General features: G+C 39.1%; 1 protein-coding gene and 1 pseudogene across 1 annotated transcript in view; one reads left to right on the top strand and one right to left on the bottom strand.

The window, feature by feature from the left end:
* The window catches only part of TMTC2 (transmembrane O-mannosyltransferase targeting cadherins 2), a 392,764-nt gene that overhangs the window by 22,877 nt on the left and 344,274 nt on the right, over nucleotides 1-25,613 (top strand). The window lies entirely within an intron of this gene.
* LOC118008514 lies at nucleotides 22,636-24,935 on the bottom strand (annotated as a pseudogene).

Genomic DNA, 25,613 nt, shown 5'->3' with positions numbered 1-25,613 from the left:
CATGGGCATCTCATTGAGCCTCACAGAGCTGATGGCACTTTGAGAGCTTCTTTTTGTATATTATCTCTTTTAGCTCTGCACAGAGGAGGCACCTCCTAGTTCTGCTACGTGGTCCAGGGACTCTGATACTGAGCTACTATTTGAGAAAGGCAAATGGCAGTCTTGGAGATGCTGTGGATTGACTAGTTTGCTTGAAGCCCAAAGACTAGCTCACACATTCAGAAAACCCTAGGTTGTTCAGAATGCCAGTCCCAAAGGAGGATTCTGGAGCCGGAGATGGAAATACAGAAGGTAGAAAGCAGTTTGCTTTGGGCCCTGGGTGACAAGCTGAGGAGCTACACTGAAATCCAGGGGGAGCCCTTGAAGGAGAGAAATGGCCAGGCTAGGATTTTAAGAGAGAAGCCTCTGACAGAAATAGGACGGATAGACTAGAAGAAGAGCCAGTTGGAGGCAGAGAGAACTAAGTAGGAAGCTTTTGCACGAATTAAGTGGAAAAATTGAGAGTTGTAAGTAAAGCTGAGGGAATGAAGAGAAGGAAGCAAATTCAGGTGAGTAAAGAGGACTCTAGAACCTGTTGATTGGATGGGACAATGAGTGTGAAAGAGTTTAAGAATTTAAGTTTCTAATGACTGTCTGGATGCTCAGAGTATTTCCTGTGTGAAGGGACATAGGAGAAAAACAGTCTTGAAGGGAGGGATAGAGAGTTTCGTTTTGGACATGTTGAATTTGAGACTCCATTGGCACAGAAACTGTAGTAGAGTTACAAGCAAGCAGGAGTAGGGTCTCAACTACTTTACAATTAGTGTATTGTGCCCTTGATGTGTGCCAGCCAGGGTTCTAAGCACTTCACATGGATGATCTCATTTATTCCTTATAATAGCTCTGTGAAGTCTAGGTATGATTATTGTGAGAAAAATGAGTCATAGCAGAGTTAAATAGTGACTTCACCAAGGTTACATATTTAGAAAGTGGTGGAGTATCCTGTGATGCCATTTATATGAACTGCCCAGAAAAGGCAAATCTCTGTAGAAAAGAGAGAGTAGATGAGTGGTTTCCTGGCAGTAGGAATGGGGTTGATGTAAATAAACCTTAGGGTTATAAAAATATTCTAACGCTGATTATGGTGATAGTTGCCCCACACTCAGTAAATTTACTAAAGATCATTGAATGATACACTTGAAATGGGTAAATTTTATGATATAAAACTCAACAAAGTTGTAAAAAAGTGGAGTTGGGATCGTTATAAATATTTTATTTTAGCTGTTGTTTTCACCGGGCTGTAATAAAAAAATGCTCTTAAAGATATCAAGGCGCTTTCAGAGTGTTTCATGGCACCTTGAAAATTGTTCCTGTCCTTAAAAAAAAAGGTATTTGGTCTTTTGTGCCCGTTTTTTGGTTGTTCCTTGATTACTGTCTGCAAAGCATTTTCCTATTGCCTCTTGTAACTTGCTGTTTCTAATCTCCTTTGGGATAAGGGGCAAGATGGCTAAGCATGACTCCTGCCCGCTTTCGGCTCTCCTTTGCTCCCTCCCTTCCTTCTAGATTCAGGGATTGTGTTAGGGACAAGGAATTAAACAAACAAACAAAAAAGAGGATAATTAAAACGTTCTCATTAATGGGCATTCTAAAATTAGATATTATCAATGACTCAGTGGGCCTCCAAGTCTTCCTTCATGGAGACAAGGGAGGTTCCTTACAGGATCGCTCCTCTGTGTATTGCCTTGGTTTTATTTTTTGGTTCATGGGACCTGAACACAGGCAGGGCACAACCTTGTTTAGAAAGTTCTTATTTTATTATGGTCCATAAAAAGGATTCCTTGTATCTGCGTTTGCTGTGCTACCTTTAGAAGCAGATAATGACAGAACCAATTAGTTCCTCCTCTCTGCGCCATCCGCCACCCCCCCACCCGTCCTGTCACCTTATCATCATTTACTTTGATTTTTTTCATTATGAAGTAGTACCTTAAATTATCCAATGTTATGTAAAATTTAGAAGAAGAGAGATAATAGGTGTTTTGATTCTTCTGCTTTGTTTTACAAACCCTGTTGTCTAAATCATTTTTTTTCTTCTTCTTTTGGTCAAGTAAATCCAATTTTGAATGCAGCAGAGACTTTCCTGGTAAATGTTTGGCAAATCTGCTACAGTGTTTGGGCAAAATGTCAACTTGATGTGTGAGTTTTAATACTGTGTTCTAAGGAGCAAACTTTTATTTCTAATCATCTGTTCTTATTTATGCCATCAGAGAACAGCACAAATTGCTGGTGGTAGGATTAAAAATGATAATGATGCTATTATCAGAATTAGTGGACACTTGTCAAGTATTAGTGGTGCAAGAACTTTGTCTGGGATATTTGGGATATTTGGTACATTGTGTCTGTGAGTGCCAGTCAAATGTGGGGGCAGACATGTGTCAGGTGCCTGGATTTATCACCAGATCTAAGTAGAATGTCTTTAAGGCTGTGCACAAAGTACCATATGTTGCATCTTTTATTAAATAGAAAGGGATAAGGTCGACACATAAAAGTAAGACTTAGTTACTGAAATGCACTGGTGCCTTTGGTGCCTTTTCTGCTTCTCACATACAAACATTGTTCTTGATGCAGTTTGCTGAGCCAGGGAGGCCAGGGGAAGGAAATATATGTACAGAGGAGATGATATTTACCTGGTCTGGCAAAACAGAAATAAACATCTTCACATATAAAGCCTCACAAATCTAACAGGGGGAGAGAAGGGAGGGTGATTTAGACCGCTGGGATGTTTGTGTTCATGAGGGAGAGTGTATCGCCTCCACCCTGGTGCGCTTGGAAGTTGAGGTCCTTCAAGCAGGTCAGTGATAAAATTCTTCCCCATGCTGTGAACCTGCCCCCAAGACAAATTTATTTATCTGTTTGCGGATTTTACTTGTAAGAGTAACAGCATCATTTTTATGTTGTGTACTTTAAGAGGCTTATTTAGGCGACCACATTGAACAAACAAAAACCAGCTCTTTAAAAAATTGGAAACAATTGGAAAATACAAAGCAAGAAACGAACTACACAAAATACTTTGAAATCTTCAAGGGACCTCTATTAATGATCCGGAGGGCATTCACTCAGTACATTGTTCAGGACTGTCAGAGTGTCAGGCATTTTGCTAGGTTGGAAGCTGTAAATTGGCAGCCCAGTTTGTTTGTTTGTTTGTTTGTTTTAATTTATCCTGAATTGTGTTACAAAAAAATATAAAAAGCCAAGGAAAACAGAACAAAACCAAAAAAGGTTAGTCAGTAGCCAACAACCTAAAAATTAGGACACTTTATTCCCAGATACATATTTACAGCTTTCTTCATTTAAAACAAATTAAAAAGAATTTGACAACAGCAGCCTCCTCTTCCTGCATGGAACCAATTAACAGGAGCAGAAGAGTGTCTGCCCCGTCATTCCCAGTTCTACAGATGAGACAACTTAAGGAACACAATTAGGTGGCATCCCCAGGGACACCGACTGGATATTGTGGAGTTAGACTGCAAACTTCATCTAATCCAATTAAAACACGGAAAAAGTTCTTTCTCCTCTTTCATATTGTGGAGTATTGGGGAGGTTGCAAAGCAAGATAGAAACGAATATTTTCTACATTTGGAAATGCTTTAAATCTATGAGACCTGAATTACACCAGTACACTCCAACAACAAACTTGTAAATCTAGGCAGGAGTTTAATTTCCTTTCAGAAAGGGGAGCTGTGGAGGCTCAGAGTACAATTTATACACGGTCACAAATCTACTAAGTGGCAGTGTCCATATTAGAACACTGATCCCCTGGCCTCGGGTGCTGCAGCTTTTGGGATGCTGTGAAGATCAGGGTTGGCTAATAGTCTGAATGTTAAGCCCAAACTCAGAAAAGGTGTTATCTTCAAGTGTAGGATGAACCTTAAGGCAGTGCTGTTTGTGTCTGAGAAGAATGGCCAGGGATCAGCAATTTCGTGCGGGTTAGTGAGTACTTCTAGAGAGGTTCACCCGATGCCCGTTATGCTTGCTGGGTCATACTTCATGTTTATAGAGACTTAAGCTTTCACAGGAAAATTGAAATAGGGAGTTTGGCAGTTTTTGGCAGTTTTTAAAGTTTATTAACATCCACATAGAAGTTGTGGGTTGGGGGTGCCTGATGATCCCGGGGTCCCGGGATCGAGTCCTGCATCGGGCTCCCTGCTCGGTAGGGAGTCTGCTTTTCCCTCCCCCTCTCCCAGTGCCTGCTCTCTCTCTCAAATAAAAAAAAAAAGAAGTTGTGGGTTGGAATGAGCAGATTAAGCATGTAGATCTAGGGGTTAGACTTGCAAACACTGCATTTGTTGCTCATAGTAGAGTTTAATCCTGTTGATTACAAACAGGAAGTGGCACATTTCCGTATTAGCATTTATATTCAGAATATTGAGTGCTAGTATGTAGAACTTACTATGTTTCTGTGGCTTTTTGTTGATTATATTTTAAGTAAGTCTGAGTCTCAAATACAATAACAAGGTAAATAGGCAAAGACTGAAAATGAGCAAAATGTTCACTGAAAAAGTTTCAGCAACCATCTCTCTCTTTTGCAGATAGGAGCCTGTCAGGAACTATTTATTTAAGGAGTGAGTGAAAATATCGTGCAGGACAGGTACTGTAACACTGGGTGAATGCTTTTTCCTTTGGGCATGTGCCTGATAGAGACAATGTGATTCTGCCTCTTTATCATGATGTCCTAATGTAGGGGAAAGAGCACAGTTTAGGCATCAGATGACCTTGGGTGCATGTGCTGGTTCCATTGGTTTTCTGTGTGACCACTAGCAAGTTTGAATTCCCTTCGACTCTTATTTATGTATGTATGTATGTATGTATGTATGTATTTATTTATTTATTAAAATATTTTATTTATTTGAGAGAGAGAGTGTGAGACAGAAAGAGCATAAATGGTGCGGAGGGGCAGAGAGGGAGGGAGAAGCAGATTCCCTGCTGAGCGGGGAGCCCGATGCAGGGCTCCATCCCAGGACCCCCAGATCATGAGCCGAAGGCAGATGCTTAACCGACTGAGCCACCCAGGCGCCCCTCTTCGACTCTTACTTAACTGCATCATGGAAATGACAATGTCTACATTCTAGGGGAGTTTAAGATTCAGTGTGTAAAGGTCATAGTAAATGGTGCAGGCTAGATAAATGGTAATTTTATTACTACTTTTGTTGTTTGTTGAAATGATTTTTTACATACAATATTTTAAAGTGATTCCAGTTTTGAAATACAATGGTTAGTTTACCTAATCTTGAAAATCTCATCCTTTCTGCCCTTCTTGCGAACTTTTTTTTTTGATAATAGTTTTACTGAGATATCCTACAACTCACCCATTTAAGTTGTACAGTTTACTGTTTTCCCCCCACTTGTTTATATATTTTTAATAAAAACTGTATATATTTAAGGTGTACAACATGATTTGCTATACAGTTGACCTTGATCGCTTCTCGGCCTTTTGGCTAAGATCAAGTGTACAGTTGACCTTGAACACAGAGGGGTGAGGGGGGTCAATCCCCTGCACTGTCAAAAATCCAAGTATAACTTTTGACTCCTCCAAAACTTAACTACCAATAACCTACTATTAGTAGGACACTTTATTGATAAACAGTCTATTAACATGTATGTTGTATGTATTGCATACTCTTCTTACAAAATACTCATACATATTCTTAGAATAAAGTACTAGAGAAAAGAAAATATTCTTAAGAAAATCATAAGGGAAAATCCATTTACAATACTGTTCTGTATTTATTTAAAAAAATGTTCATCTAAGGTTGGACCTGTACAGTTCAAACCCATGTGGTTCAGCTGTACATATAAAGTGACATTATGGGACGCCTGGGTGGTTCAGTGGGTTAAGCGTCTGCCTTCAGCTCAGGTCATGATCCCAGGGTTCTGGGATCGAGCCCTGCATCAGGCTCCCTGCTGGGTGGGAAGCCTGCTTCTCCCTCTCCCACTCCGCCTGCTCCTGCTTGTGTTCCTGTTCTTGCTATCTCTCTCTCTGTCAAATAAATAAATAAAATCTTAAAAAAAAAAGAAAAAGAATATCCTCAAGGTCCATCTGTGTTGTCTCAAAAGGCAGGATTTCCTGCTTTCTCCTGGCAGGATAATATTCAATTGTGTGTATCTTCTTTATCCATTTATCTGCTGAAGGCACTTGGTTATTGTGAATAATGCTGCAATAAGCATGAGAGTGCAGGGATCTCTTTGAGATCCCGATTTCACTTTCGCTGGGTATGTATACCCAGCAGCGGGTTTTTAATGTATTCACAGATCTCTGCACCTGTCACCACAATGATTAGAACACTTTAACACTTCAGAGAGAAATTCCACATTCTTTTTTTTTTTTTAATTTTTTTTTTTTTTTTAAGATTTTATTTATTTGTGAGAGAGAGAATGAGAGACAGAGAGCATGAGAGGGAGGAGGGTCAGAGGGAGAAGCAGACTCCCTGCTAAGCAGGGAGCCCGATGCGGGACTCGATCCCGGGACTCCAGGATCATGACCTGAGCCGAAGGCAGTCGCTTAACCAACTGAGCCACCCAGGCACCCGAAACTCCACATTCTTTAGCTATCATTCCATGTATCCTCATTCCCCTCTGCCCTGTGCAGCCAGTGATCTTTCTCTTTATATAGGTTTGCCAGTTCTGGACATAATCTCATGCGTATAAATGGAATTCTATGTAATCTTTGTGACCGGCTTCTTTCACTTAGCCAAATGTTTGCAGGGTTTATCATGTTGTAGCGTGCATCGGTACCTCATTCCTTTTTACTGCCAAATATGCCCTTGTGTAAATATACCACATTTTATCTAGGTATTCATCTGTTGATGGGTATTTGGGTTGTTTCTACTTTTTGGTTATTGTGCATAGTGCTGTTGTGAACACTCCTATTCAGGTTTCTGTTTGAGTACCTGCTTTCAGTTTTTGGGGGTATATTCCTAAAAGTTGACCTCTCGCAAATAAATAAAATCTTAAAAAAAAAAAAAAAAAGAATGTGGAGTTTCTCACTGAAGTGTTAAAGTGTTCTAATCATTGTGGTGACAGGTGCAGAGATCTGTGAATACATTAAAAACCCGCTGCTGGGTATACATACCCAGCGAAAGTGAAATCGGGATCTCAAAGAGATCCCTGCACTCTCATGCTTATTGCAGCATTATTCACAATAACCAAGTGCCTTCAGCAGATAAATGGATAAATGCTGGTTATATGAAAACACTGTGTTTTACCAGCTGAGAAACTGCCAGACTGTTTTCCAAAGTGGCCACACCCATTGCCATCCTCACTAGCAATGTCTGAGTATCCCATTTTCTCTACATCCTCAACCCTTGATACTAACTTTTTCCTTCTCGGCGTCCTAGTGGGTGTGAAATAGTATCTCATTGTGGTTTTGATTTACATTTTCTTGATGACTAGTGCTGTTGAACATCTTATCATATGTCTCCTTGGTATTTTATTATGACTCTTGACTAAACCAGAAAGCTCTAACTTTTGTCTTATTTGTCTTGTCCAGCTCCCAATGGCCAGGATTGAGAGGGGGGGAGGTGAACGATTAATGTGCATCTAGGAAGCTCAGCAAAAGATTTAGTAAATGTTTCTCACTTCTGCCTTTTAGCTATCAGATCAGGAAAGGAAAACAAGACTAGAACTAATTGCTCATCAAGAGAGGAGTAACAAATATAAGTGGTTCCGATATGCATTTAAACGAGATTACATTTAATGAGAGGTTTTCTAAATGGAGTTAATTTGAAAGGACACATAAGTCATTGGGTTTAATCTGTGTACCTTTCAGTAAATAGCTATAATCCCTCCTCCCTCCTTCAATTTCTGGTAAAAAAAGTTACTCTTCAGAAGAGCATTTTATGAGAATGGCAGCTGCTGGGTAGGTTCACTAGTGTAATCCTCCTGGTTAGGGAAGAAACTCACACTTTTGAGTTTTCATATGGACCAGAAAACATGTGTATTTCGATAAAAGAGCAGGGAAAGTGAAAAAAAAAAAGGTTTTCTATTTGCTTTTGCTTCTCATAGCTTCAATTATGTTTTTATTTTGTTTTTTTCTTTTCTGAAATAAAATCTATTTTGGTCACTTTCAATATTAAAATAAAAAAACAAGAAATAAGTCTACTTTAGTTAGTTTCCTACTGAATAGGGACTATGTCTACAATTATGCAATGAACCTATCATCTATTTAAAAAGACCCTTTGCATCCAACAGTTGACTATGAGATAATTTCTAAAAATAGTGGAGTAAGAGAATAATGGACTGATTTAGCAAATGAAAAAAATTCCAAGTTAATTTTGGTGAGAGAAGACAGAAATAGAGATTGAAATATTCAGGCTATTTAAACATTTATGGAAAAGTCAATGCCTTGCCTGGACAAAATTTCTAAGATTTCTATAATGATATGTGTGGCCATTTATATAGGATGTAATACTTTTTTCAGAGTGCTTTCCCATCCAGGATCGTGTTGGCTCCTCACAAGAGCTAAGTGGTATAAATAGGGCAACAGTATTCTCGTCACTTCAGAGATGAAGAAATTGAGATCTTAAGATGGCAGTGACCTACCCAAATCTGTCTTCTGGTTATTGAAAGAGCGTGGATTTGAATCTGGGTCCATTGACATCATCAGCACTTTTTCTCCTACACTCTGTGGCTGTTTCACTTTTGCTGGATTGCTTCTGGAAGAACTGTAAGGTTTTTTCTTTGTGTATTTTGCAAAATGTTCACCAGCTCTCCCACTCCTGCCATTATAAAGACTCTCCTAATGAATTATGCATCAGCATTTGACTTAAAAAAGAAAAATCAAAGGACTTGGATTTAAGTAGTAGTCTCTCTTGGAAAGATACTACTTCTTACATGCTTTTTTTCCCCCCTAAAACTGTTTGTGAAAGAATGATTTAAATACTGATGTGAAACCTCATAGAATGTTGCCACCTCAAGAATATGTAATTTACTAAGCTGTAGAATATAGTTTTAAAGAAAAATTAGCTTCCATGGCATTAAAAAGATTTCTTGTTCTTTTCTCCCCAATTTCGTTGAGTGTCAATAAAATCCATCTTAAGAAACAAAGTGGGTTTTGACAAGCAGTCCTCACTTTCTGCCTCATGTTATAATTGTCAGAATTTCACATGCTCCATCTGATTCATCTGTAAGACTGTAGGTTTTTCATGGCAGGTGTTTATTCATTGCATCTTTGTAGTACCTGTTGCAGAGCCTGACACATGGTGGGCACTCATCAAATATATGCTGAATGAATGAATTAGGATTCAGTTGGTCATCATCTGATGTGAAGGAGGAACATAGCCACAGAATGAAAGAGAAATTTATAACAATTATTAGACCTCAGGTCTTACAATTTGGTACAGGAGAAGGTTTGAGGCTGAGAGTCACTGGTGCAGTTAAGGTGCTCAGAAGCAGGGATTCTGCTTTTGAGGGGAAGGCTGGAGGAGTGGAGGTTTCCATTTGTTTCAATTCAGAAATTCCCACTGCAGTTTTCTGTTCCCTATTTAGCTGTGGTTGTGCGAGGCATCCCGAGAGATGGGATCTGATACAACCTTTTCTGCATTATCAAACCAACATACAGGTTAGACTTCTGGAAACATGTCTAGTCTGCTGTGTGCACTGAACAGTGTAGGCTTTCTATCTAAGTAGCCACTTGAGTACTAGCCTTACTTTGCCACTTACAGCTGAGAGGCCCTGGATAAGTCACTTAATTTCTCTGAGTTCCAATTTCCTCATCAGTCAAGTCAGGAGACAAAGACCTTCTGAATTTGTTGTAAGAGTTTTTATTCTAATAATTTATTGTAATTTATTCTAATAATTCTAATAATAGAATAATTTATTCTAATAATTTATTGTAATTAATATCTAATAAGATATTGTAAAAAAAAAAAAAGAAAATGTTGTCTAGTTTCCTCCTGACATAGCTCAAGTTTGAGTGTAGGGCATTGAGACTGCAAGCTAGAATGGAAATTCAGAAATAATCATTTATTAATTTTGGAGTCTTAGAAAGTGCCTTCATGTGCTTTAAGAATCTGTCATTACCTTAGGAGGACAGAAGGGAGATTGGTTGTTTAGTCAGAGCCTCTCATCTGTCAGACTTAAATAGGAGGAACGTAACAGTATGCTACTTGTTAGATTTGAAGGAAATAGAAATGTTGTATGGAAACTTGGAAGGAGACTGATAATCAGTTATCAAGCTTATATTCCATCATAAAGCTTTTAGCTATAGATTTGGTATGACTCTCTAAGAACATATGGCCATTATTGACTGATATTATTATCTCATATCATATTTCTTGTAGATAGCAGTATCCATTTGTACTTCCCTGGGAAAAATATTTAGTAACTTCATGACCTTTGACAATATTCATGTGTAGGCAATAAACCCCTCTCTGCTCCTGGTGTGCAGGAGATGATGCATGCAAACTGTAGAGCATCAGGAAATCGGGGAAGGTAAAGGTCACTGTGAGATGATCACCTCCCATTGTTGACACCTGTTGCTATTAATTATCCAAAACTTCAGAGTGTTCTTTTCTAGTAGTAGGAGAGCGGGAAGGGAAGTTACAAACTAGACGTAGGGTGAGAGGCCTTTCATTGTTAAAAAAAATGTTAACAAAAAGTTGCGTGTTATTTTTTTATTTTTTAAGCCATCAGTAGAGTATATTTTTGGAAGGCATCCAGATTTGGAAGTGGGGCTATGGGAGAGATTTTTTTTCAAAAGATCTTGCTAATCTGGATAATCAAAGTAAGTTTTCTTTTCACTACTTTTCTACTTTTTTATTTTCTGTCAGCTTCCTAATACCTGGAGGTGTTTTCATTAAGTGTGAATTTATTTGTACTGAATATGAATTTTCTTTTGAGCAAGTAGTTTTAGAAAATTGAAATGATGATTTATGGATCACTGTTTTAGGATGAGTAGTTCACAAGATTTTTATTCTTATTTGAATAATATGTCACGAAAAATTGTTCTGGGTCTCTCTGCTGCTGTTAACTGGAAGTGGTTCCCAGTTGTTAAAAGTGCACACAGGTTGGGATGAAAAGCACAAAGGAAACCATAGATGTTGAATAGTATGCAGGAAGCATGCCGACCACATGATGATAATGGGATGGCAATGACACTTGTGATTCTTTTTCCTAGCAAAAAAAACACCCCAAAACCAAAAAAGCCAACATTACTTGAGTTTCTCATAGGTGCCAGGTATGGACCTAGGCACTTTATTCACACTGTTCCTCCGTAGATTTTCCAGTGACCCTGACAGGAAAGTTCTGTTGTTACCTGTATTTTACAGATAAAGAAAGTAAAGCCCCTGGACATTATGCAGTTTGCCCAGGTCACATAACTAAAAGTGCAAAGGCCGGATTTGAGCTCAGATTGTATCCTTTTAATCAGTTATACCATACTGCCTTTGAATTGCTGTGTATCCTTAGGAAAGCCCCTTTTCTTTCCTGATACGCAATTGAGTGACCTGTTAAATAAGGAAAGTCTGTTTCTTTGTCTCCCTTCTAGTTCTGATCTTTTGTGTTGGCTTTCTAAACAACACTTGTCACATTTATTTTATTTTTCCTTGTCAAAAGTAGAAAAAAATAGAGGAATTAAATTGCAGTTCTGGCACCTCAAGTATAGAATCAGCCTTAACCCTTTGTTATATTTTCTTCTAATCCTTTTCAATGTATGTATTGATTTATTTCTGCTGAGACTAAACCACACTACTTATTCATAGCCTTTTGCATTCTGCTTATTGGGCCTTTGGATTTTCTATTTTATTCTCTTGTATTGGTGTGACAGAAGCTTCTCCAGAGAGGCCTGGCATCCCATTCCCAAGACAGGGGATCCACAATGTAAAACAACAACCACAACATGTATTTTTAATTCAGGCTTTTACCCAGAACCCTGAGGAGGAGGACGAGAGATCACTCCCTAAGGCAGCTCCCAATGAAAATGTACCAGTGGCAGGAGAGTCCAATAAATCAAAAAAAAAAGAAAGGAATAAAATGAAATGGCAGAATACTAAGTTGCTGAACAAGTTGTAGCCGTTAAGCACTTTCATGTCTGTGTTGTGGTGTCTTTTTTTTTTTTTTTTTGGTGGTGTCTTCTTTTAACACTCATGATTAAGCATCTGATCTAGTGTTCATCTCCTCGTTAGCTGTTCTTCCTCTGGTAGCAGGTGGTCTCTAGCATTGACAACAACAGATTGGAGAAGCTGGGAGGGCCAGGTGCTCCTGGACTCCCGCGGCCCCTGATATCACTTACCCCATTGGAGTGCCTGGTTCTCTGCTGGCCCTCTGGTTGTTTGGCCGTTGCTGATAGACATGAAGGCCTCTTCTCTTTTATTTTGTGTACTCCCAGTGCTTGTTCTACAGTAGGAACTTTATTACCTAGAATTGGTTGAGAGTCTTTAACTTTCTTAATTTTTAGAAAAAGTTTGTTTTTATTAAAGTAATCCTTCTAATTTGAAATGTCAAAAGCACTGTAAGGCCTTTAATGAAAAACAGACTCCGCTTCACTCCCTGTTTTAGAGCTGTGTTTCCCCCAAAACGGCCATTCTCATCTCTTCGAGCTTTACTTCTGCTATGAGTATCTGTGTATTGAAACAATAAGAGGGTGGCCCTAAGCACTTCTCAGTTATGTGCCCTTCGAAAAGAGGTGGTGATGGGTCCGCAGCCTACAATGCTCTGTCCACTTTGGAAAACATGGACTTTCGTGGAGACAGATTTTCAGGTCTCCAGTAAATGCCTGTGACTATTGATCATTCTCTTTAGCCCATGTCCACGACAGAGATGAATACCCTTAGCACATTGTTTTGTCCAGTTGTGTAGCACATAAATTTTCTTTAGTGAGGGCGCGGTTTACAAGTGAGGCGGTTAAGTTATCTCAGAATCAGAGACAGAGGAACGAGAAAATAAATGTACAGAAGCCATCCTGAAAAGAAAGCTGTGCCTTGACGTCAGTACCCTTTACATTATTGTGGGCAGCTTCTCCTAAAATCCTAAAAGTGAGACCTACTTGGAAACGGTGGGTTACAAATTTCTAGGGAGGTAAAATGAAGAGGTGAGGCATAGAAACAACTCTTTTGTCTTTTCAAGTATATAAGGTATTCTGATTAATGTGTTTGCACGTGGAAAACTACTGCATTGAGAGTAGCTAGCAGCTTTTTCTAGTAGCTTGTGGAGAAGCAGACATCTTCAGGAAGGTAATTATTTTAAGTGCATCTGTAGCTATGTAATGCACACATGTGTTTGTGATTACAGTTGGCAAATTCAGATTCAAGTGCCAGATTTATCGGCGTTTATACGTTCAACAAATGAAAAGATCTATTTAGTCTTGGCTGCTGCCTTTACAAATGTGCGTTGTTTCAGAGTTTGCAAAAGCACATCACTTGATAGCTGTCATGTCACCACGTAAATTTGCTGTGGAACAAGCAGCACAGAAGACTGTGTTGGGTCACCTAACAGGCTTATCGCTGAACTGAGCAAATGTCACTTCGTAGGTTGCCAGCATGGGGCTCCAGAGTGTCTGGCCGTGTGGTGGTAAGACTTGGCATGTGAGTTCAGGGTGTTTTCTCATCTTTTAAAGAAAGAAAATTATACGTTAGTGAATACAGTAATATTTTCAGTAAGTAGAAATAACATGCTGTCAGGACATAATTTATGAGAAGTATTTAGTAGGCCATATACAAATTTTAGAACAGTGGGAATTTTTGGCTAGAAATTTACAACTGTTCGCTCTTAATGAAACTCCAGGCATTGGGGGCCTGCATTTAAATTCTTGATATGTATATTAATTTGTTTACTTATCAGTTTGTTGAGGTTTTAGGCTTTGGTATATATAACAGGCCTTTTTTTTTGGGCCGAGTCAAGAAAAATAACAAATGTAGGATTTCGTACAAGTAATGTCTTACATCAACAGTTTACTTCTGTGTGTGTACTGCAATTAGATTGCTGTGTAATCAGGAACTAGTAAACCAAGTAAGTGTGTGGCTGGCAAGGTTCTATTTTGTAAGGGATGGTTTATGTAATAAATGACTGAATGGCCCAGCTTCAGTTCTTGGATCGTGCTGATATACGCAGAAACAACATAGAGCCAATTCTTGATTAATAGAAAGTTTACCTAATTTGTAAGTCATGAGGGCTTCCCCATCGTTCTCCTTGTTCCTTGCCCACTCCCCTTCCCAACCTTATTTTCGTAACTGCTCAGAAAAGGTTTGGGTGGGAGAACGATGGGGAGTTATTTGGTTGGGATTTTGGCCCATATTTTGTGGAACCTAGGAATTATTCAAATGTTTTGCTGGTGTGAATTTTCAAAACTAGTTATATATGTATTTTAAAAAAATTATTCAGCTTTCTTTACCGAAAGCAATTTCCATTTGACCTGCATCCTACTTGTTCAGGAAATTTAAAATTCTCTATCATGCTTTCCTATTGATTCTTACACAGATTCTTGTCAGAGTAAATGTCTCAATGGGGCTTTTTTTTTTTTTCTTTTTTTTTCCCCCTGGCGACCGTTTTCTGAAAGAACAGCTGTAACTTCCCTGCATTTTGGTGCTCATGATCTTTAAGACTCAGCGAACAATTGAACATGGTAGTTAGACACAGACAGATGAGGACTAATTTAGATTTCCAGCTGTGTGGAAGCATGGGTAGCTGTATTTCTGTAGGTCACACCTTTAAGTAATTTTATAGTTCTAATTTGGAATATTGCAGCACCTACCTAAAACACTGTTACCTGGAGCTTAGAAACTGATAAAACCTAGATTCCTCTTGGGTGTCATTCGAATAGGGTTAATTGCCCTAAGAGGACCTTTTTGGAAAGAGTTCCAAAGCATGGATACTAATATCAGCATCACTGCAAGATGTTAATGGGCTGCATTCACATAATTATAGCAATTAAAGTCATTGACTAATATGTAAGAAAACTTCAAGGATTTTATAATTTTTCTTGTTCTTAGAATCTATTTTCCTCAAAATACTTTCCATTTGTGAAGCACTTTCCCTTTTCATTATGCATATATAAATATAGTTAAAGCAAGCTGAATAATAGAAATGATGTCATTAAGAAAGGATGAATAATTTGGAGAACATCATTTAAGTCTGCTGAATTATAAGTAATGAATTCCTGGCTGTGAGGTGAGGGTAGCATTTGTGTGTAAGGATACCAAAAGTCATCACAGATTTTAGTGCTACTTCAGTTCAGTAAACATGTATTGAGTACCTATTGTGTTACCAGGTATAAAAATTCTCTTAAATGTTTGGGATTCAAAGATGAATAAATACACAGTGTGCATTCCCCCTCTCCCCTTCTGCAGAGTGTGGAGTTATGGATGGAAGTCAACGTTAAGCAGCTAATTCAGTGATTTCAGTTTTCTTCTTGTATGTGTATGAGGGGGGTTAATGTACTTTTCTAGGAACTCCTTATAGGCAATCAGTCCATGTGATTAGTTTACTTCATATTCTTTCTTCTGGTAAGTGACATGCCTTTGAATATAACACTCTTAGAAGGTAGAAGTAGTTTTGAGGGAAGTTTCCTCAGAGATTATGATTTTGATTGTTATACCAATACCAAAGAAGAAGCTGGAAGACAGGACAATTGGAGTCCAGAGAAGTAAGGAACATGGCGACATGAAGGATATTTGGTCTGTCTTCTTTGTGGGGGATACAATGCCAAAGCCATTCTATATGTAAGCTTGTGTAGTTCTTTTTTTTTTTTTTTTTTTAAAGATTTTATTTATTTATTTGACAGAGGGAACACAAGCAGGGGGAGTAGGAGAGGGAGAAGCAGGCTTCCTGCTGAGCAGGGAGCCCAATGCGGGGTTCGATCCCAGGACCCTGAGATCATGACCTGAGCCGAAGGCAGACGCCCAACGACTGAGCCACCCAGGTGCCCCAAGCTTGTGTAGTTCTTTATAGGTTATACAGTGAGGCTGAGCATATATCCAGGTCAATATCTCAAGTTTACATAGTTGTGGGACTGGTCTTTAAAAATGTGTGTTCCTTCAATTGCATACCAGGATATAAAATGGCAAATTTTAGCCCCCAGATATTCACTCAGGCCCATGTCAGGCGCACGTTGCTCTCCTCTCCTCACTGCTGTCAGTACCTTAAACTTTTATTAAAGAACTAGTGTGTGAATTCATCCAATTCTTCAACATCAGCTGGGTGCCTGTAATGTGTCTGGCCTTGGGCAAGTCATACCAAGATGTGTGGGTAAATCCTTAGTCTGATAAGGAGGTCAGATGAACAGATAATTGTCCTGCTTTGTGGTATTATGATGAAGTCATGCAGGGGTTGATATATAAGTTCTCTATTGCCTGTAAACAGTTACTGTAAGTCTGAGCAGGCTTGGTTGTGTTCTCTGCTGAGGATCTAACAAGGATAAAGTCTAGGGATCAACTGGGCTTTTCTCTGGAGGCTTTGGGAAAGATCTGTTTCCAAGCTCATTCCGGTTGTTGGCTGAATCCAGTTCCTTGTGGTTGTAGGTCTGAGGCTCCTGTTTTCTTGCTGTCAGCTGGTGGGCACTCTCTGTTTCCAGAGGTCACCCACATTCCTTCTCAGGAGGCTCTCTCCATCTTCAAAGGCAGCAGTGGTGTGTCAAATCCTTTGAATCTCTCCAACATCCCTTTCTATCATCAGCTGGAGAAAACTGCTTGCTGTTGAAGGGCTCACGTGATTAGATTAGGTTTACCATATAATCACTCCTTTGCCATAATCCCAGGAGTGACACCAGGGGGTGGAGATCACGAGGGTCATCTTAGAATCCTGCCCACCGTAGTTGTTACTGGAAACAGAAGAAAGATTTAAAAATGGCTTCTTGGCGTTGGTGATCACTGAGCTGGAGGGACATACACTTGGGTTAAAGTCCAAGACTCCACTTACTGGCTTTGTCATTACTATCCAACTAATATTTACTCAGGGCCTGTGTTAGGAACAAGTCCGTGCACTGTCAGAGACTGACTTCTCAGTCCTAAAATAGGGGAGACTTATATTTACTTTGAAGGGTTCTTGTGAGAATTAGAGGTCATATAAATCACCTGACAAAGAGGGGTGCTCATCCATGGCACTATCAAGAGGAGTGTATTGGAAAGAGTCTGAGAGGAATTGCAGGTGGTAAGGAAGTACTGACAGAGGTTAATTTACATATTCTGTCTCTCATTCAGATGGTATTTATTGACTTCTAAATTGGAGGCTGAGACTAGGGTAAGTGAGGGAGATGCCTTGAACATGAAATTTTACGGGGTGGGGAAGGGTAGTGCTCAAAACTCAGTAGTAAGATAAATGATATGCTAGGTAATACTTTAAAAATAAAATTAATGCAAAAAATCTATAATGAAGCAAGTATCAATATAAAGACTGCACTCCTTGTGCTGAGACATATTGTGCTTAGAGCCATATCTAAGGCAAAAGAACAGTCAGTAATACTTATAAAAAAGTAATTACTTAAAAAAGTAATTACTTAAAAAAAAAAAAAAAGCTTGTCTAAAATCATACAGCTCTTAACCACCATGCTAAACTGCCTCTCAATTTGAAAAAATGCAAGTTGCAAAATGCATGTTGTACGAACAATATGGTTCCATTTTAATAAGAACAATTTTATTTATTTATTTGGCAGAGACACAGTGAGAGAGGGAGCACAAGCAGGGGGAGTGGGAGAGGGAGAAGCAGGCTTCCTGCCGAGCAGGGAGCCCGATGTGGGACTCGATCCCAGGACCCTGGGATCATGACCCGAGCCGAAGGCAGATGCTTAACCGACTGAGCCACCCAGGCGCCTCTTAACTTTGATTTTTAAAAGTATTGTGTTAATTTCATCATCTGGATACCTGAGTTCTCAATTTCATGCTCTGGATGAAAGCCTTTCTCACCATACTCTAGCCCTGGCCCTGTTCACCTGGTATAAGGCTTTTCCTTTTTCTTTTGGGACCTTGGAAGTCAGCAGTAGAGCAAAGAAGTTAAATAAATGGTACACAAAATGTAATCAAAGTTAAACTTCACTTTGAAGATCATTTTGACTACATTTAAATACTATTTTAGGTTAGCATCCTGGAATTCTTCTCAGTACTTCTTCCATTTCCTCATTTATTAAAATAATGATCAATAATTGTCAAGACGATTAACTTATTTTAAAAAATATGTCCTATGTGTAAAGTATAGAATTATTATTTTTTTTTAATTTTGGAGTTGCTTTAAATATCTTTGAGTCTCAATAAAGTCCCATTAGAGTGTTCGTATAATAACACATCTGTCAGTTTTGACTTTTTTGTTTAATTCCTCTCTGATTTCAGTGGGTTTGTAATCGATGTTCTTTTTAGCTATTGCGTGCTGTTATGGTGCTTTCCAGTAATGCAAGTGTTTAGGGCAACTGCCACATAATAATCGGAATGACTATTTATTGCAAATCTATACTCCATTGTGTTTTCCTTCCATAGCCTTGTCAGAAAAGGCTAACATTTTCTATGGTCTGGGCATTATTCCCATGATGGATATTTAGTCCTATGATTACTATATTATTGTTAGCATTTTAACATTTCTGAGAAATACAAACCAAGATGCCACTTGTTATTTTCAATGTATGCCAAACAATAGACTTGACCTAGGAATAGATAGTTGGAAAAGGAAAACATTGCTTCTAGCTAATAGAAGATAAAATGAAGTCTTTGACTTTAGTGAAGATTGCAGTTATAGAGCTTTTAGGATATGGTAGAAAAATTTATTAATCTCCCTTTTCCCTTACTAGTGAACAAATGCCCCACACTTATACACTAATATACCCATGAATGATTTCAGACATTCTTAAATCATATAAAATGTAAGCAAGTAATAATCAGTTGGAATTTATGACCATAAAATAAAATGTCCATCAGGGGAGGTAGTATTAATTAATCTGAGGGAAATCTAATACTTCCATTTAAAAATTGTTCTGAATGGTTGGAAGCATTAAATAAAAATGCCATGAGTGTTTTCCTTAATAGAATTTTGACTAGAATTATAAAATTATGGTATTGTTTAATCTCCATCCTTTTGAGAAACTTAAGTCACATTGATGTAATGATAAATTTAAATAACAGTCAATATAATACTAATTTAGCCAAATTTCTTCCTATGTATTTTCAACTGAACGGTCTTTTTTTTTTAATAGGGAACGAGAGAGAGTGGGGGGAGGGGCAAAGGGAGAGGGAGAGAGAGAATCTTAAGCAGACTCCATGGCTCAGCTTGGAGCCTGATGCGGAGCTTGATCTCAGTCCTGAGACCAGGACCTGAGCCAAAACCAAGAGTTGGATGCTTAACTGACTGAGCCACCCAGGTGCCCATCAACTGAACAGTCTTAGCACATGTTCTTTTTGTTGTTGTTTTTTGTTTTTTTAATGTCAGGTGTGAAATTGACACGGGTAGGAGAGTAATGTTAATAATTAAAATTGTCATGTGCAGCACTGTTTAGAAATGAATTTGAACCTATCCCCAAAGCATCCACATTGTGAAACTAGACCGTTCTGTTTACTGCTTTAAAGCAACCACTCTGTAGGGAACTTTTAAAAAATAGTCACATTATTAATCTATTTATTTAAAATGGCAAGCAGCTCTGTCTACCCTGGGAAAAGAGCAAGAAGTAGATGCCACTGTAAGCAACATAATAGGGTTGTTTCTTAGTTTTGTTGGTATCCATATGGCAAATAGTTCAGGAAATATAAATGTATAAATGGAAGTGAAAGATTAAAAACAGAATTTTCCAACTACAGATTTCATTGTTTTTTATTTATTTATTTTTAATTTTTATTTTTTTTAAAGATTTTATTTATTTGTTTGACACAGAGAGAGAGACAGCGAGAGAGGGAACACAAGCAGGGGGAATGGGAGAGGAAGAAGCAGGCTCCCCATTGAGCAAGGGGCCCGATGCAGGGCTCGATCCCAGGACGCTGGGATCATGACCTCAGCTGAAGGCAGACACTTAAAGACTGAGCCACCCAGGCGCCCCAGATTTCATTATTTGTAAAGAAATCTGGGGTTGATTAAATCCATGATGCTCATGCTTTCCCAGGAACAATCTATTGTAGTAGCCAGAAACAACCTATTGAGCCTTTTTGTATGCTTTTTAAAGGAATTTTTTACCTTTCTAATGCCTAAATACCAGTGCCCAATGGGAGATATTTCCCTGATGTTTTTGAAAGGTTCACATTCAACAGAAAGTATCTTAGGCAGGGAGGTAGAATAATAAATATATGTTGGGAGAAGGGAAGAAAGTCCATTGGTGTGTAAAGCAAGCTTTAAATTCTTAACTTTGCCAGTAGTAATTTGCTAGGAGTCACTGGGTTACTGTAGTATTTTTATTTTTGTCTTTTTTAGAAATTTCTAATAGTTCCAGGTTAAACAAACTAGTATAAATCATTCGATCTAGTATGATTAGGTATTTTTTCCTTTCTCCTCATTTTACAAGTTTGAAAAGGACAAATGGCAGAAATTACTATGTTCCCTTAAAATAGCATCCAAGGGACAAACCTATATTATATTTAGTAAACAAATGAAAATGGCTTCATTATTCATAAAACTACACCTTTGCCAATGGGGAGTTGTTAGAGTAGATGCCATGGGGGAATTTATTTTTTATCTTACTGTTTTAGCTACTTTATCAGAATTCTCTTCCTACCTTTCTGTTAGGTTAGGAAAATATTTCTTTTGATTTTGAATAAGAAGGGTGATCTCTTGTCTTTTAAATTTTGTGATCATTTACTGAGTGACAGACATTTGCATTCCAAATGAATGCGCAGAATTGTTAATAGTTACTTGTTTTTCTTCTTAAATAGACAGAAACAACAGGTTGGCTCTTGTGTTCATTTTAGTTTTCTAGTGTTTTTCAAGTTTTAATGCTGTCAGAGGAGTTTTGTTTAGGAACAGGGAACATTTTCCTCTGAGTCGCTTGGGATAAATTGTCTGTTGGCCTCGTAGGAAAACATAATAGTTGAAATTGCGCTCATTTGTATGAAGTGAGAATTCCAGATCATTTACCACCAAATATTTAAACATTTTGAGACTATTGGGGGTAAGAAGAACCAGTTATTATTATTATTATTATTATTTTGAACCAGTTATTATTGTTAGTTATTTTAATGTCAGCGGTAGCTGTTTTGATCAGTGTTGAAAAAAATTAGTGAAAGGATCCTTCGTCAGTCTTCTCTTTAGTTAAAAATGATACATAGAACGGTATTTGGTAAATGCTTGTCCTGTGGATGATTATGGCAGTGATTATAAGAATCATAGTGGCCAGTGTCTTAAACAGTGCCAGATATGTATTGAACACTATAGAAGTTGAGTAAGACATATTTCTGCCGTATAAGAGCTCAAATTCCCTCGCCTCTTTGTGTGTAGATATGACTACATGATTACCACAGTAACCCAACCCATCCCAGTGGCCAGTGGGATGTAAATAGAAGAGATGTGTGTAACATGATAGGCATCATTTTCTTTCCTCTTTCCTGCTGGCTGGATGGTAGATGTGATGGTGGGACCAAGATGGCCCAAAAGCAGATGGCACGAATATAGCAGAGCAACGAGATAGGAGTCTGTCTGGGTCCTGTACTGTCAGGGACTGGTCATTTCTGGCACTGGACTATATATTATGCAGGTGGAATGAAATCCCATCTTGTTTATGTCACTGTTATTTTGGAATTTCCATTTATTTTTGCTGATCTTAATCCTATGCTAAGATCTAATGAGACAAATGTTGTAGTCATTGGTCAGGAAGCCAGCTAGGCTAAGTGAATTGAATAATGGATGAAACGACCATCTGTTAGGAATAGCTGGGGTATAATTAAGGCAGGAGTCCAGGGTTATCCATCTTTATGTGGACACGAGATGCTAGATAGGAATCCAGGAAGACTGACTCAGAAAACCTTAAAGAAAACAGTATTGGAAAGAGTACTACAGTTGGCTTTACAAAGCCTGTTATCATGCAGCCAGTATTGCTGCTGACTGTTTGGTGAGCCCTCTCAAACCATGAGGGTACTTTTGATTGTTACAAAGAGAGAATGAGGGCGCCTGGGTGGCTCAGTCGGTTAAGCGACTGCCTTCGGCTCAGGTCATGATCCTGGAGTTCCGGGATCGAGTCCCACATCGGGCTCCCTGCTCGGCAGGGAGTCTGCTTCTCCCTCTGACTCTCCCCCCTCTCATGCTCTCTCTATCTCATTGTCTCTCTCAAATAAATAAATAAAATCTTTAAAAAAACAAAAAACCCCCAAAAAACAAACAAAAACAAAAACAACAACAACAAAAAAAACAAAGATAGAATGGAACATGTGTGGTGAACTGCTTTGTAAACCATGTTCTGGGTAATTAGCACATTGAGCAGGTACAACGTATAGGATGAAATCATAATGCAAATTTAATCATAAAGCAAATTGTGCTTCTTGCTATCCACTTAAACTGTATTCAGAAGGTAAAGTTTATTCCCTGTTTTTAATGAAAATTCTAGCAAAATACAAATCAAAAGAAATATTTTCCTAAGTCAGAGAACTTGCTAGTTCGCGGGTACTAGAAAGCCTTATAATTCCTTTAAATTGCAATTATAGTCTCATTTGGGAAAGAAATCTTTTTCTTTTTTAAATAAAATTTTATTTTCCAAAATGTACAGTTGGTGGGAACTGTTTATGCATCTTCCCCAGCAGGTGGGGTCATCTCCACCCTTGGCGTTTCTGGTGTAAATGACTTGAGCTCTGTGCTTTGAAGCCAGTTTAATAAGTCCTTTCCTAAGGAGCTCCTGAAGGGCTGCGCTGCGCTCCTGAAGAACCTTGAATCTCCAGTCTCTGAGACAGCAGCTGGAGTTATAAGCTTGGAGTTGGGGAACTTTCTTACAGAGTTTGTCCTATGTTGCTTTGTCAAACAAGACAAACCAGGTTATTGATCTTGTCTCGAACTTTGCCTTTGGACCACTTCGTTTTGGCCTCACCACCACATTTGTTCACTGGGTCTTTGTCTTTTTTGGCCGACTTTCAGGCATCTTTCTTCTCCTTGTCATCCTTGGGTAAGCACGGGGAAGCTGGGAGAGCAGCGGCCACCCTTGTAGCCTTGCCAAGATGTTGGACCAAAAAAAAGGTTGGGAGGTTAATCTTTGTCTCTGGTAGACATGTACAAGGGAGTTTGCATTCTGGAAGGGTGGATGTGATGGGCTTTCATTCATTGAACAAATACTTATTGAACACCTACTATGTAGCAAGCATAGTTCTAGGCTGGAGAGTAAAGCACGTAACAAGACAGAAGCTCCTGCTTCTTAGAGCATCCTTCTACTGGCTACTGCTTTCTTCCTTGCTAATTTTGTCTCCATTTACTAGCTGCTGTCATAGACTCTTCTGAGATACAAGAACAGTATGAAGTGTCCACAGGAAAGTTCTTTTTTTGGGTTGTGGATTTCACACTGGCTTTGCACACTTCGGATCCAGCAGATTCTCAGAGCTGACTCGTTTTATTTGGTCTTGGGTGTGTCTCTGAATCCATCAGAGCCTTCCCTGCTGGGGTCCTCTGACCACAGCTCCCCTGGACTGTTTTGTTTTTCCCTCGGGCTGGCACTTTCCCATCAGCCCTTGCTTTTTGGGGATCTATATCATGGTCTCTCTCTATTGGTGACCCTGCCTGGTGGTCTTCTTATAAAGGGTTTGGAATGGCTCCAAGCTGGCTCTTTCGCCATATCCACTGCTAATCCGCATCTTTGATGTCCTTTTAGAAAGGCAAACTGTCCAGTGCTTCCCAGATACAGCATTCTCCTGTGTGGCAGCAGGCCCCCTGATATTTCTTTGGTTGGGGACACTAGTAAATTGTGGCTTCCAACTCTGGGGCAATATAATAAGCTTTCAAAGTGCCCTTGAGGTTCCTTTCCATTGAAGGGAAAGAGGTGGCACTCACCCCTATTCTCCTTAGTCTGTCTGTTACCTGACACTTTTGTACCCACTGAATCAGCAAGGGGTCAAATACTTCTGTGATGCCTCCTTGGAAATTTGCATTTTGGTTTACACCTCCCGGTGTATCTGATATTTATCATCTGAGGTCTGAACTAAAACTCTTATTTTAATATCCAGTTACACATACTTTTCAAATATAAAAAGTTGTTTATTTGTATTCTCTCTCAGGAGGGCTTTCCTAGGGGTAGCATTGCTGCTTTTGAATTTCAGTGCTTGACTAAATTACTTCATCTTGGCCCAGATGTGTGAAAAAATGGGAACTTTTTATTACTCTGTTAACTGATCAGGCCTTCTATGCTTCCTGGATAGTAGGGAAGGGACCGCTACAAAGTCAAGTAGAAGAAACGGTGCAACAGAATTAAATTGTATCTTTAGGTGAAATGGGGAGACTCTCAGGTTTTTCTTCCTGTGTGCTCTCCTTCAAGAGGTCATGTGAGTGTATGGGGGGAGAAAGTGGGACATGGGGTGGAAGGGGGAGATGGGGTCTTTAGGTCTGCATGAAGCCCTTGGAATTCTCATCTGTTCCTGTGGCTGCTATTAATGGGATCAGGACAAGTGATTACTGAGATGCCAGTAGTTTTGTCTTTCTCAGGAGGGAACCTGGACCAATCTTTTGATTTGGATCCTAGTACTCTCCTTTCGGTCTGCATGTATTTCTTAACATTTATATTTCCCCTCTGAGGTCGCAGAAAATTCTGGGTTCACTGTGTCCCTTGTGGAGACCTTCATGAATCTAGTATGGCCAAAGGTGGTTGTTAATGCCCCACCTTTTGGCTTGGATCTTCGGGCATGTCTCCTCATTCTTGCAGAGTGGTTGCTACCCTTGGGACTGTCAGGTCCGTGTTCTGAGCAAAGAGAGTGGGGGAGGCAAAGCATAGAAAGGGGCACATCTGCCAGGTCTTTAAAACTGTTCTTATTTATAGAGGCAACATAAACTTTTACAGAACTCCCACCGGCAAACCTACTTACTTCTCCTGTGTCAAAAAGCACCATGTAGTGACCCTTCTCTGGAATGTGGCTGGGAGCAGGGGGCAGATGAAGGTTGGGGCTGACACCAGCAGGACCCACACAAATATTAAGTCTCAGCTCAGATAGCTATTTTCCCATCTGAAACCCAACTCTGAAAGTGCCCTCTACTGTATATCGGAAAAAGATCATGTTTCAGGCTAATGAAACTAGTAATTTAACTTTCTAAAGAGGGAAGTTCATACGTATTTGAGGGGGGGTCCTGATGCTCATTGGCTTTCCTTTTGTTGTGAAAGACTGTATACAAAAGATACTACAATCTCAGGTTCAGATTGAAGAAATACTCAGAGTATGAATCTTGTTTTATTGCTGGAAGAAAAAAAAAAAAAAAGAATAAGGCACCAGTGAGCATCTTGAAAAACACAATGGGGATTTATTTTGCCTTCTGTTCATGTGTGTGCCCTTTAATTTTTTCATTCTTCAGGCAGAGTTCAGACAACCCCAAATTAAAGCAGTTCCTGCCGTGCGTTGCGTGATGTTTAAATCTTATCTGGTTGTTCTGGAGATGGACAGATAACAGTTGTTGCAGAAACCCTTTTGTAGTATCTGAAAAGACAACTGTCACGGAGAATGCTGTAACCCCCCGTGTTACAAGATGAAGTTAGATTATATCAGCTGAGGTCCTTTGCAGGTAGTGATCCCTTT

The sequence above is a fragment of the Mirounga leonina genome, unplaced genomic scaffold (genome assembly GCF_011800145.1).
Source record: "Mirounga leonina isolate KUSES-001 unplaced genomic scaffold, KU_Mleo_1.0 Mir_126, whole genome shotgun sequence".
Lineage (NCBI taxonomy): Eukaryota > Metazoa > Chordata > Mammalia > Carnivora > Phocidae > Mirounga > Mirounga leonina.
This window is presented reverse-complemented; position numbering and strand designations above follow the sequence as displayed.